Source organism: Hyaena hyaena, unplaced genomic scaffold (assembly GCF_003009895.1).
Source record: "Hyaena hyaena isolate Hyena2069 unplaced genomic scaffold, ASM300989v1 scaffold_0, whole genome shotgun sequence".
Classification (NCBI taxonomy): Eukaryota; Metazoa; Chordata; class Mammalia; order Carnivora; family Hyaenidae; genus Hyaena; species Hyaena hyaena.
Genome location: NW_024080632.1, coordinates 9,130,863 through 9,142,526, shown reverse-complemented (window position 1 = coordinate 9,142,526; position 11,664 = coordinate 9,130,863).

Genomic DNA, 11,664 nt, shown 5'->3' with positions numbered 1-11,664 from the left:
CCCCCCCCCCCCGCCCTCCGCACCTGATCCCGTGGTTTCCATTCTGCTGACCCCACCTCCAACATGCTTCCAGAACCGAGCAGCTCTCCGCACCACCGCACCCCGTCCTGACCGGCGAGGAGGTCCCGCCGGGGCTCAGGGGCCCCGCCGTGGGCGCCCCGCGGAGCTGTGCCCGCAGACCCCTCTCCCACGGGCGCCCCCGCGGCCGTGCCAGCGACACCGGCCTTCTGCCCCCGCCCGCCGGCCGCCCCAAGCCCTGTCCAGCTCCTCGCTGTGCTTCCTTTGCTTGTGCATCGTTCCCCGGAGGCGGGGGCCGGGTCCCCAGCAGGAGACCATGACCTTCCCCACGGGGGGCCGGACTACGGCACTAGCGGAAGATTCCATAGAGGGGGGCAGGTCCCGGAGCTAGAGGTTCCCCGGCCTCACTCGGGGCGCATGCGCCGTGCGCGCGGGGCCCTTCCCGGGGCCGCGAGGCGCGCCAGAGCCCCGCCGCCCGCCCGCTGACCTGGGAGAGTCCCTCGGTCCTGTTTTGTGACCTTGGTACCGGCCGGCACCGGCTGACTCCTTTTTCTTCAAGGGTGTCCCCTCTGGGTTAGTCTGGGGCTTTCTCCTCGTTGGGTTGAGGGGACGCATTTTGGGGCAAGAACGCCTCGGAACTGAGGCGGCCTTCTCGGCGCTTCGTGTCAGCGGTACGGGACGTGCCTCTGTCGCATTACAAGTGATGCCAACCTTAGCCGAGGCCGTGTCTTCTGCGTTTCTCCACGGTCAAGTTATGATACACCCCCCCCCCCCCCCAATATTTTGGATCCATGGAGTTCTACAAAAGACCATACTTTTAGTATGTCCAAGATTGTCCACCAGGGGGCGACCTTCACCGATGTATCTTTATGGGACCAAGTCCCAGGTTTCTACAGCGAGGGCTTGAGGCTGTACCGGACAGGTGGGGAGGGCTCCCCCGGCCCACTGCCCCAGGGGAGCCCTCCGCGGTTGCACAGCCCCTGGGGACAGATCCCTGGCTGCGCGTCGCGGCCAGGTGTCGGGGGGCGGGGCGGGTTTGGGGGAGAGGGGGTTAGTGTTTTGCTTCAGCTGGTTAGAAATTAAGAAGCCAAAGCGAATGTCCTTCGTCCTTCCTGCCTCTTGCGCAGACACCTTAGAAAAGGCCAGGTAGGGGGCGCCTGGGTGGCGCAGTCGGTTAAGCGTCCACCCTCGGCTCAGGGCATGATCTCGCGGTTCGTGGGTTCGAGCCCCGCGTCGGGCTCTGTGCTGACAGCTCAGAGCCTGGAGCCTGTTTCAGAGTCTGTGTCTCCCTCTCTCTGCCCCTCCCCTGCTCACGCTGTCTCTCTCTCTCTGTCTCAGAAATAAATAAAACATTTAAAAAAGTAAAATAAAATAGAATTTTAGTAATTTCGATAAATACTTATTTAGTAATATTATCTAATAAATAATCATTGGACAATTTTTCATAAAATATAATCATTTTAATTTTTAATTGTCACATACATACAAAGTAAAATGTTACCATCTTAAGAATTTTTTTGTTTTTAAGATGTTAGCCTTGGAGCCAGACTCATCATCTTCTTCTTCTTCTTTTTTTTTTTTTTTTTTAAGTTTATTCATTTTGAGCAAGAGAAAGAAAGAAAGCACGAGCAGAGGAGGGGCCGAGAGAGGGAGAGACGCAGAATCCCGAGCAGGCTCCACGCTGTCAGCACAGGGCCGGTCGCCGGGCTCGAACTCACAAACCGTGAGATCATGACCTGAGCCGAAACCAAGAGTCGGACGCTTAACCGACGGGGCGTTTTTAAGTAGTGTTCGTGACATTCACATTTTGGGGCGTCTGCCTCCAGAGCTTTCTCATCCTGCTACCCTGACACCCCTCGCCCGGTGAACAACTCACCTTTCTCCTTCCCCGTCTGGCCTCTGGCAACCACCGTTCTTTCCGTGCCTGGGTTGGACCACGCAGGGGCCCCGTGCAAGTGGGGCTGGACTGACCTTGTACTTCTGTGACTCACTGACCTCGCTCAGCACGAGGTCCTCAAGGGTCGGCCATGTTGACAGGTGACAGGATGTCCTTTCTTTACGCGGCTGAAAACGGCTCCCTTGTGTGGACAGACCAGGTTTCATCTTCCCACTCATGCACCCTTGGGTGGCTTCCACCTCTTAGCCCTTGTGATCAGAGCGGCTATGAACACGGCTGCACAGATCTCTCTTCCGGACGCTTCCCAGATGCCCAGAGCCGGGATTGCTGTGGCGTTTGCTAATTCGACTTGTAATTCTTGGAGGAAACCCCCTTCTGTCTTCCGCAGGGGCTGCCCCATGATGCGTGTGTTTTTGTTGAAAACTTTTACCTCAGTAAACCTTAATTTTTTTTTAATTTTAAGTTTATTTATTATTGGGGGAGGGGAGAGAGGGGCAGAGGGAGAGGGAGAGAGAGAATCCCAAGCAGGCTCTGCACCGTCAGCGCAGAGCCGGCGGCCAGGCTCGAACTCACAGACCGTGAGATCATGCCCTGAGCCGAAACCCGGGGTGGGACGCTTAACCGACGGAGCCACCCAGGCGCCCCCAATAAAGCTGATTTTAAAAGGCAGGTTAAAAGCTGGGACACGGTTGGGGCGCCTGGGTGGCTCCATTGGTTAAGCGTCCGACTTCAGCTCAGATCTCATGGTTCGTGGGTTCGAGCCCCGCGTCGGGCTCTGTGCTGCCAGCTCAGAGCCTGGAGCCTGTCTTCAGATTCTGTGTCTCCCTCTCTCTCTGCCCCTCCCCTCCTCACGCTGTCTCTCTCTCTCAAAAATAAATAAAATATTAAAAGAAAAAAAAGCTGGGACACGGTTGACAACTCGTGTGGGCCGGTGGAGGAAGCCATCTTTCCTTCCTTCCCGGGTCACACGGGCAGAGTGTCACGGAGCCTTCCCGTGTCCTCGGAGCTCCAGACTCGTTTCTGGCTCTAATTTTACCCTCTGAGACCAACAGGAAGATTAATAGGCAGTTTTTCATGGCTCCCAGGCCTTTAGGCAACCCCCCCCCCCACACCCCAAATAAAAATAAACACCCCGGTCCTGGCCCAGCCCCATGCATGTGCGCACTGCCTTCTGTCTCCCGTAGCCCTTTCTGGAATCGCACATCTTGGTTGGATGTTGACTCAGAGACAGTTTTCAGTGAAACCTCACAGGCTGGCCACGCAGGCCGCTTCTGTCCCAGCCGGGACCCCTCCTGTGGGGGAGCCGCCAGGGGCCCGAACTGGGTGGTCAGCTGCGGATGGAGGTCAGACGGCTGGAGGAACGTTCTCGCCTCTTCCTCTCCCAGCCGCAGGCAAGGCCCGGCGGGTTGTCTGCTCTAGGCCCGCGGCGAGAGGACGCCTCCTTCAAGGCCTCCGAAGGGAGGAAGGCATAGGAGCTGAGGCTGGGACCCCCCTTATCCGCGTTCTTGACCCCCTTCCTCCTCGGACCCCCAAGCGTGGGAGAAAAAGCACAGTCCACTGAGGACGGGCCCCCAGATGGTCTCCGGGCTCCTGCCAGTCCCCAACAGGGTTTCTAGAAGGTGGGGCGCTGAAGGGAGGGCAACGTTTGCAAATGGGTGGCCCTTGGGCTGGGACTTGGGAGCCACACAATGTTTTTTTTAAAAGTTTGAGTTCATGGGGCGCCCGGGTGGCTCAGTCGGTTAAGTGTCTGGTTCTTGCTTTCGGCTCAGGTCATGATCTCACAGTTTGTGAGTTCAAGCCCCTCACAAGGCTCTGGGCTGACAGCGTGGAGCCGGCTTGGCATTCTCTCTCTCTCTCTCTCTCTCTCTCTCTCTCTCTCTCTCTCTGTCTCTGCCTCTCTCCTGTGCCCCCCCTTCTCTCTCTCTCTCAAAATAAATAAATAAATAAGCTTTAAAAAGAAAAGTTTGAGGGGTGCCTGCGTGGCTCAGTTGCTTAAGCATCTGACTCTTAATTTAGGCTCAGGTTATGATCTCGCAGTCCATGAGTTCGAGCCCCACCTCGGGCTCTGTGCTGACAGCTCGGAGCCTGGAGCCTGCATCGGATTCTGTGTCTCCCCCTGCCCCTCTCTCTGCCCCTTCCCTGCTCATGCTGTGTCTCTCAAAAATAAATACATATTTAAAAAGTAGTTTGGGTTCATAACTAACATTTCAAATTTAGGTAATTCACAGTCTCTCGAACGATCACATCTGGGAGCAGGTTGGTTTCCACCTGGCTGGGGGTGTATAGAGCTGAGCAGAGTCAGGCAGGAGCCTCTAGCGGGAACCCTCACCCTGCCTTACACTGGCTTTCCCTGCGTTTCTTCACACCACCCGCCTGGCCCCATCATTGTATGTGTTTGCGGACCCTGCTCTCCGACTCACACATTTTTCCGAGTTCACAGAGCCTTTGGTGACTGTCCAGTCCAAGGGTGTCAGCAGGCTACGGCCGGAAGGTCAAATGTGGCCCACCGCCTGGTTTTGTCAATAAAGTTTTATTGGCACATAGCCATGGCCACCTGATTAGATCTTGTCTCCGACGGCTCGGACGCTCCAACAGCAGAATCTGGCAGTTGCCAGAGAGCACGTGTGTCTCACAAAGCTGAAGTGTTCGCCGTGGGGCCCCTTGAAGACACGTTGCTGCCCTCGGACCTGGTCACACCTTTCGTTATGAGCCAGCTGAGGCCTGGAGGGGGAGGATGGCGTGAGATCATCGTCAGTAGCTGACATGGGCCTCTGAGTCCAGAGCGTGCTTCCCACTAGATCCCACGTGGGGGGGGGGGGGTGTCCCTTTGGCCCCTGACACCTCAAGGACCACCTGCGCCCCCCCGACGGGGACTCCGGGCCCTACTGACAGCCCCCGGGCCCTTCTCCTCGCCCGGAGAGGCCTCTCCTCCATGGGCTGGTGCCGCCGCCGCGGGGTCTGGTTCCCATCACGGCTGACAATGGGGCCTCCGCACCCCACCCAGGCCCGAGTGTGTCTGTAAACCCTGACATCATTAACACCCCATCAATCGCCTTGGCCCAGGGCTGCGGAGGCCTCCATCTGGAATTCGGCCCTGGCAGAGATCAAAGTCTGGCCTCCTGGAGCCCTGCCCTGGGGGAGAAGAGGAGAAGGGCTGGCTGCGCTGGGGAGGCTGCAGGGAGGGAGGTGTTGGGGTGGCGGGGGGTGGGGGCGAGGGGGGCTCTGCTTTGCCCCCCTCTGGGCTTGGCCCGGGGCCTCGCGGATTCCTAGGGCCTGGGGTCCCGACAGCTTGGTGCGGGGCCTCAGTGTGCATTGCTGTCCCCCTGGGCAAGCACTTCATCTCTCTGGGCCTCAGTTTCCAGATGTAGAAAATGGGATTATAGTTCTTCCAGTGAGAACTCAACGGGTGTGAAACCCATTAAAAGTTGTAAAGTTGAATAAAATGATACGGTGTTGGAGATTTCCCTTAAAAATACTCACGGGGAAAATCAGAGCAGGGGTGAGGGGTGGAGAAGGGAGGGCAGAGATCTCACAAGATTGGCAAACTGTTGATAATTGTGAAATCCACTCTCCTTTCTACTTCTGTGGGTGTCTGAGCATTTCCATAATCAGGAGTTAAATGTAAAAATCCGTAAAACTCCCCAGCTGGGCTCTGTGCTGAGTGTAGAGTCTGCTTAAGATTCTCTCTCTCTCCCTTGCTCTCTGCTCCTCCCCCACCTCACGTTTTTTTCTCTCTCTCTTTCAAAAAAAAAAAAAAAATCGGGGCACCCAGGTGGCTCAGTCGGTTAAATGTCTGACTCTTGATTTTGGCTCAGGTCATGATCTCACAGTTTGTGGCTTTGAGCCCCGCGTCAGGCCCCGTCCTAACAGTGTGGAACCTGCTTGGGATTCTCTCTCTCCCTCTCTCTCTGTCCCTTCCCCACTCACTCCCTCTGCCTCTCTCAAAATAAATAAACTTAAAAAACCTTTTTTAAATCTGTAAAATTCTGTAGAAATGTGTGGGGCAGTTTTTCTTTTGTTTGCTTTTTATTTTTTTAATTTTGGAAGAGAGTGGTGTTTCCTGATTGCAAGAAGATATTTCGTGTCCCTGCTCATCTCTCAAGTTCAAGTGTATGTTGGGGAAGAGCGATTGGAACTGGCTTCAGGGTGTGTGTGTGTGTTTGTGTGTGTGTTTGTGTGTGTGCTTGTGTGTGTTAGCTGCACACAACTTTCTGGAGGGCCTATCGTATGCTGGCCCCCGAGAGGGCTGGGTTATGAAATGAGAGCATCCCCCTTAGCCAGAGTGATCTGACCTTTCCCCTCCCCTCCTGCAGACATCCTCCCTAAGCCTTGATGTCGCTGTACAAGGTCAGAGGCAGAAGGGGTGACCCCAGGCCCTTGCCACCTTCTCCGGGTCAAGGCCACGCTTTAGACTCCACGATCCTTGTCACTGCATTGCCAGCTGTGCCCACCTCCCCGGCAAGCCCAGACCCGCATTTAAGTTTGACCCCCGTCACCCCTACCTGTCCCTTTGCTATCAGGTCACCACATTTAGCAAATAAAAAACACAGGATGTTCAGTTAAACGTGAATTTCAGATCATCAGCAACCAGTTTTCAGTATAAGTATATCCCATGCCATACTTGGGACATACTTATACCAAAAAAAGTATTTAATGGAATTCAAATTGAACCTATCTGGTAACCCCATCCTGGTGTTGTCTATCATTCATTCATTCATTCATTCGAACACTTTCCAGATGACTGGCAATTGCTGGAGATTGGTGAGTTTAGTGTCGGTCTCTAAGAATCTTCCCTACTCTCCAGGAAATCCATAACTGCCAATGGGTGTCAAAGATCTGAGCAGAGTGTGTTGGGAGCTCAAAATAAACACAGCGGAGGATGAAGACTAGCTGCTGGCGGAGGCAGGGCGGGGCCCGTGGAGTTGACCGTAGGGCGGCGGTGGCGAGGTCAGCTGCACCCCTGAAACTATTTTCTATAGTTCACGGCGAGCAGCCGGCCCGCGGCTCAAAGTGAATGGGCGATTCCTTGGAATCAAGCCTCTGTTGGTTTCTTCGTTGTTCACAGACTCAGGAAGCACCTATGAGGCACCACCATGTCCAGGGCACCCGGTGAACGAAGCAGACGGGGCCTCTGCCCTCGTGATCTGTGGGGACACATAGCAAACATGCATGTGGATAAATGACTACATGACGTCAGCCGGGGATACGTGTTAGGAAGGAAAGGAAACGGGGCACGTGGTGCCATGACCAGGGCGGCAGGAGGGTTGGATCTGCCATGAGGTCAGTAGTCACCACCCTGTGCTGCACCTGCTGTTTCCCTTACCTCGTGTAAACACTCTGCGTGTATCAGCTCAGCTCATTCTCACACCAGCCGGAGGTGGTAGGCACCATTACTGTCCCCGTTGGCCACATGAAGACGTCGAGGCACAGAAAAGTCACATCATTTGCTCTCGGAGCCTCCACTTCCTCATCTGTAAAAGGGGGACTCACGGACCCCTGTGAGGATGAAAGCCGCTTGTAAACTATGAAGAGTTTGGCATGTGAGGGCCTTTGCTGTCACCTACCGTGCGGATGCATGTTACCTTTGCTAACAGTCGGGCGGCATGTGCGAGCCTCGGTTTCCCCATTAAATGGAAGTGGGTCTGTCCCTTGTTGGACAGTGAAGACCCCAGAGGTGAGCCCCACGCCTCATACAGCCTTGTTCTCTCAGCACCTGACCCAGCTCCCGGCCCGTAGCAGGAGTACATTCTGCTCTCAGTCACAGAAAATTCCCCTCTGGAGGAAACGTCGTGCTATTGTCATTTGTGCCCATTCTTTCTCCAGCCTGATGTCCTGCTCACCGTGGGCTTACTGCGACCAGATGCATTTGGCAGCTAAGGCCTGGGGCTTTCCTGACTCTGGTCCCCTTCCTGCCAGAGTTTTCATGGGCTCAGAACCAGGCACAGCTGGGGGGGGAGGGGGGGACCTAGAGGGTCCTCAAGAGTCCAAGAGTAACTTTGCTTTTAATTTTTTTTTCCTTCTGGCAATACCGGGAACCACCCAGCCGAAGCCCCTGTGCTTACAAAATACCTAAAACTTTTGGATCATAAATAAAAATGCTGCTTTCTGATCAAAGTCTCAGCTTTCCTTGCGCCACGACCTTTGGGCATTTCACAGAAGCCTAGGGTTCCCTTCTCAGAGTGATGTCTTAAGTGCCTTAAATAAAATACAGAAGACGGGGTGCCTGGGTGGCTCAGTTCATTGAGCGTCTGACTTTGGCTCAGGTCATGATTTCACGGTTCGTGGGTTCAAGCCTCGCATTGGGCTCAGAGCCTGGAGCCTGCTTCAGATTCTCTGTTTCCTGCCCCTCCCTGACTTGTGTTCTGTCTCTCCTCTATCTCAAAAATAAACATTAAAAAAAGATGTTAACAGTATATTTTTGATAACTGATGAATGATATGAGTCAGGTTCAAGATGGACATCTATCCCCAAGCAGGATAAATAAAAATAACCCCATATCATAAGACAACTGCGGAACCCAGAGCTGAAGAAAATCTTGTCATTGACTGAAAAGAAGGAAATGCCAACAAAGGTCGGACATCACAGTTCTCAAGAGCAACAACAGAAGATAAAAGCGCTAAGAACCTTCCTCGAAGTGCTGAGAACACAGTATCCAACAGCCCAGAATTCTATACCCAGTGAAACTATCCATCAAGGAAGAGGGCTGAAATCGACATTTCCATATAAACAAAAGGAAAGCTTTTTATCATCAGCCGACATGCAGAAATAACTACTAATGTCTATACTTTAGGAAGAAGAAAACCAAGTTCAGGAGGAAGACGAAGCGTGGGGGACGGGAAGAGGTGGTGACAAGAAATTGGTAAATATGTGTGTAAATCGAAATGTACAAATTATATAAAACAACAATGAGTGTGTTTTGAGGACATCAAACTTCATGGAAATAAATATTATCGCTGGATAATTTAAATAAAAATATGCTAGAGGTGCTTGGGAGGCCCAGCTGATAAAGCATCCAACTCTTGATTTTGGCTCAGGTCATGATCTCATGGCTCATGAATTCGAGCCCTGAGTCCAGCTTTGCACCTGCCTGGAATTCTCTCCCTCTCTCCTCTCTCTCTCTCTCTCTCTCTCTCTACCCCCCCCCCACTCTGCCCCTCTCCCACTCACTCATTCTTTCATTCTCTCTCTCTAAATAAATAAACTTTAAAAAATATGCTAAGTGTTTGTACTGCTGGAGAGGAAGGGATAGATATTGGTTAACTCAATTGTCCACAATTAGCTCTAAGCCAAGGGGACAAATTAAAATTTTAAGTGTAGACACTAAAATAACTGGGCCAGAATCCCAACCCATGAAAAAGTAAAAGGAGAAAATAAATAAAACTAGGTCAATCCAGTAAAAAGCAAAAAAAAAAAAAGGGGGGGGGACAAAAATGCATAGAAAAAGCATGATAAATGTTAGCCATAGATCCAACTATATCAGCAATCACAATAAATCTAAATGGATCAGTAATACCAGTAAGAAGTGTTGTCTTGCTGGATTAAGAACAACAATTTAAAACAATAACCAGCTACGCACTGTTTCTAAAAGACACAGCTAAAATCGTTAAGTGCGCAGAGAGATAAGTAAGCACAAAAAAACATAAGCCGGGTGAATACAGAGTGCAAGCTCGTGTGGTTCTATTAATATCTGGCCAAAAAGACTTTATGGCAAAGAACACTCTCAGAAATAAAGAGGTTTTGGGGCGCCTGGGGGGCTCAGTCGGTTGAGCGTCCAGCTTCAGCTCAGGTCATGATCTCATGATTTCAAGTTCGAGCCCGCATCGGGCTCAGTGCTGACAGCTCAGAGCCTGGGGCCTGCTTCAGATTCTATGTCTCCCTCCCCCTCTGCCCCTCCCCTGCTCGTGCTCTGTCTCTCAAAAATGAATAAACATTAAAAAAAATTAAAAAAGGAAAGGAAGAGGCTCCCAGTACAATGTTAAGAGACTTAATTCCCAGGAAGCTTAATAATTTTAAACTTGTGTGCACTTAACATATCCCAAACCCACAATTACGGTGGAAGATTTTAACGTGCCTCCCTCAGTAACTGAGAGCCGTACCCGATGTAAGAATGCGGGCTATGGGAACAGCACAATTAACAACCCAGATCTAATGGACACGCATAGACCCCACAATTAGAGTCCACACATTCTTTTGAAGCGCAAGGCCGTTTCGCACAATTAATGACGGGAGAGGGGGCGTTGGAGGCAGATGGTCACAGACCAAGCTTCAGGAGGGTGTGCGTGTGTGGTTTTGAATCCTGCCTCTGGGGGCTTCGCTCAGGCGGGGACGGATGGACTCCTCCAGGGATATGATTATTTGTAGGGTGGACACTAGAGCTTCGGGGGGTGTGGGGGAAGGGGGTTTGGGGGGAAGCCGCACGTATTTTTCTTCAAATGCTTTTTCCTTTTCCTTGGGAGCAGGATGCCTTTTCCAGGGTTGACCAGGTAGGGGCTTCCCCCCAAAAGATGGGGGGAAGAGGGGTTTTTCTTAGCTGCAGACCCAGAGGGGACAGTCAGCCAGCCTCCTCCCCGGCGCCGCCCGGCCTTAGGCTCTGCCCATGGCCCTCAGCTGCTTTCCTCTCGAATTTCTTTGCCCCCGGGAGGCAGATCCTGCCATCTCCTACCCAGGCCATGCCCGAGTGCCGTCCTGAGCAGTCTAGAGGGCGAGAGTGCTCTGTCCTGTGGGCTCACCCTGCCTGAGCTCTTCGGACTGAGACTTGCCCAGCCGCGATCACTTCTGTTCTTCGGGCCCACTCCGTCCAGCCCCGTGTTCTTCACTGAGCGCCTACTGTATGCCAGGCCCTGGGCCTGTCTAGCGGAAGAGTCAGGACGGGGGCTTCAGGAAACGGAAAAAAAACCAAGCTGCTCTAATTGGCCGGTCCTTTCCTGAGGGCCTACTGTGTGCCAAATGCAATTATTCTTTCTCTCTCCCCCTCTTACGTCTCTGTGCCCCTCGGCCTTACCATGTGCTGACTCCTGATCTAGAGGCTGCGAAAAAGCTAACAAGCATGAGGCGGGAATCTGAAATATCTGTGGATTCATTCATTCACTCACTCATTCATTCATTCACCCATTCATTCATTCGGCAACGGGGTCCCAAGCGTTTTTATGGGCCAGGGGCCAGCCTGGGGGTTTGCGGGGAGCACACACTTTTAGGCAGAGGCTGAGAAGTGTTCACAACTTCCACCCAATATTATTGGCACCTGTTATGTGGAAACCACTCCACGTATTCTCACTGACTCTTTCCACCATCGTGGGGGAGCTAAGAAGTCGGACTATGGCGCCTGATGGCTTGAGTTTGAATCCAGCCTCTGCCACTTGGCAGCTGGGTGAGCTCAGGCAAGTCACTCAACCTCTCTGTGCCCCAGTTCCCTCGTCTATAAAATAGGGCTAATAAACGTCTCTCCTTCGAGGGCTGGCTTAAAGATTCGTATTCATAAAGTGCTTGTCAAGGTACCAAGCATAGAGGAAAGTTTATATAACTCTTTGTTAGACAGCAAAACAGTGTAAGGAAAAGAAGGTCATCACCTCCATTTTACAAACGGGAAAACTGAGGCCCAGAGAGGAGACTTGACCAGCGTCAATGTACTGTGTATTTCACACATTCATTTTTCAAATCATAAATATCTCAGTTTTATTCCAAGATGATCATATGCACATTATAAAAGCCAAATATTCCTGAAATCTTGAACTTGATAGTGACCCGTTTCT